Source organism: Nycticebus coucang, chromosome 21 (assembly GCF_027406575.1).
Source record: "Nycticebus coucang isolate mNycCou1 chromosome 21, mNycCou1.pri, whole genome shotgun sequence".
NCBI classification, from domain to species: domain Eukaryota; kingdom Metazoa; phylum Chordata; class Mammalia; order Primates; family Lorisidae; genus Nycticebus; species Nycticebus coucang.
In genome coordinates, this window is record NC_069800.1 from 10,410,232 (window position 1) to 10,412,895 (window position 2,664).

Genomic DNA, 2,664 nt, shown 5'->3' on the forward strand with positions numbered 1-2,664 from the left:
CTCTATGAATGCATCAAACTTTCTTGCTTCTGTATAGGCTTTGGACCTTTTGAGTATGGTAATGTAAACATTCTGGATAACAGATTCTCCATTCCCTCAGGAGTTTGTGTTGGTGTTTATTATATGTTGTATTTTGGTTAGCGTCCTTCTAAACTGTCTTGCAAAGTCTATATTTTGTCATATATGACCACTGAAATCTATTCTTTGGATCAACAGTCACTTAATGTTTTGAAACATTTTCCTCACCTAGATCCAAGACAAGAAAAGAAAAATACAATACTCCCCCCAATCTTTGAATATTGGCACTGTTTCAGAGCAATTATCTGCTGCTTATTCAGAGCACTATACCTTTGTCTTAGCCTTTACTTGTGGCTTGCAGGAGGAAAGCCAACCAAAAGTATAGCTGGACTACTGCTCTGGCCTTTCTGAGTATGCTTTCAGCCCATAGCATTAATGTGATTTTTGGTATTCCCTGATAAAAATGGCAGCTTTTACAATTCCTTTTATTCCTGATGGATCTCCTTTACTAAATTTTTCTTCTTGGGATTTTTTTTTTTAATTCAGGTGAATATGAGGATACATACAATTAGGTTACATTGTGTGAAATATAGGGGCATATGACTCACTTCCTGGGGAAGGAGACTTTCCCTTATTTTCTCAGGAGTTTTGTCTTAACTATCATTTGCCCTAATGTTATCTCTTACTCCTTTAACCCCAGCTGCTACAGCAGTACTCCAGAAGCCCCCATGAAAGACACCCAGCTTTGTGGTGAATATTTCAAGTTAGATGAAACAAAAGTAAGCCCTTGAACCATTCTTTAAGAGAGCCTCCAGATAGGTGGAAATGCACAACCATAATTCTTTAAGAATATGATCGGATATGCTGACTCTGGCACTCACAACTTGTACCAGGCATGCAGGCTGCTGTATTCAGAGCTGTTGCCCATCTGATGAGGCAAGCATTTAAAAAATAAATAAATAAAAATAAAATAAATAAAAAAATAAAAAACCGAAAAAAAATAAAATAAATAAAAATAAAAAAGCCACAGAGCTCTAATTACTGTGCATCAGCTCCTTCCTTACTTTATCAGTCTGCTGGTGGTTGTCATTTTCTGACTGGATTCCAGAGTCAGCAAAAGTTTATTCTGAGAGTTTTTGCTCACTTATTAGTTGTTTTGGTGGAGAGACAGCAAAAAAGTTTCTTGTAGTGCCATTTTTAGTGATATCAATCCAATTCTCACTTTTATATTCATATTTCTGCACAGTATTGTGAATATTCTGAGCCTCAGAAAAATTATTATTTCTTTTGTTTTTGCCATAATACCATAACAACCCCATTTTCACTTTTTGAATTATAATTCACTTGTTCACTGTATACTATCCACTCTGGGAAGTAAAATAGAAGATCATTACAATGGAAATCATAGTTTTGCCTTAGCTGGGAAGAAATAATGGTAATAGGCATCATATATACAGAGTCTATAATTCAAAATAAGATAAAGCAAAATTAAAATGATCTTGGTGACTTCATCAGCAAAACATAATTCAAAAATTGCATTATAGTGTGCAATTAGCCTACATAGATTCAGGCATACCTTGTACTTGGTTCTTGAACATTTTGTGAACTGACATAAAATTTCCCTGAGGTAAGTTTATATTAGAAAATGTATTGAGAATTAATAAAAAATTTTCAGTGGAGTGTTACATTTCCGTATGCAGAAATTATATGTTCTAAAAACCTATTTAACTTGCAATGTTGGTACCTCTGATAGAGTAAGAAAATAAAAGATAATTGACACATGAGGCTTGTTTAACATTTATTTATTTGCCCTTCTAATCATCTTTATTATTAATTATTTTGTAACATTAGGCCTTACATGGATACTAAACATTCATGAATTCAGAGACTATAAAAACAATTAATTTATTTCAATACTTTTATAAGATGTTAAACTGTATAGTAACTTCCATAATTAGAAATCAAAACAAACAAAAAAATCAAAATAAAAATTTATTTTATATTCTTATTTTCTTTTTGTAGGAAAGTAATTAACATTACCAGTGTTACCAAGGATGAACATTTTTAGTAGTTTAAATCTCTGCAAATAGTGTAATACTGAAGTTATAATGTCTTATTGGCCTGTTACCTTCAATTAAAAATAAATGCTTTAATATTTTTGAGACTAGAATAGTTATTTACAGCAAATTTTACAGATAATTTTATTGCTAAAATATGATAAATTTATTCCACTAACTCACATGCTTGGTAATGTTAACCTCATGAGGTATTTTCTTTCTGAATAAGGAAAATAAAAATAATTAAACAGTGTATATTGATCTGGTTCCCTTTCTCTTGATGTTAAATAAAAAGATCATCACCTCATGATCTTGATTATCAAGATGTAATGACATACTAATTCAACACACTACATTTTACTCTTATGTTTCTCTGAAGTGTTATATTCATTTCCTTTCATATTCGTTAACATAACATATATTTCAGTGTATCTAAAGGATGACTAGAATTGATTTCCTCCCTTCCTTCTCTTCTCCCTTTTTTTAATCTTTATTTTTCCTGTGTTTCCTTCTCTCTGTCTCTTTTTCTCTCTTTCTCACTTCTTTTTTAATTTGATGTTGCAGCTTGTAGACATGGAATTTTGAGAAC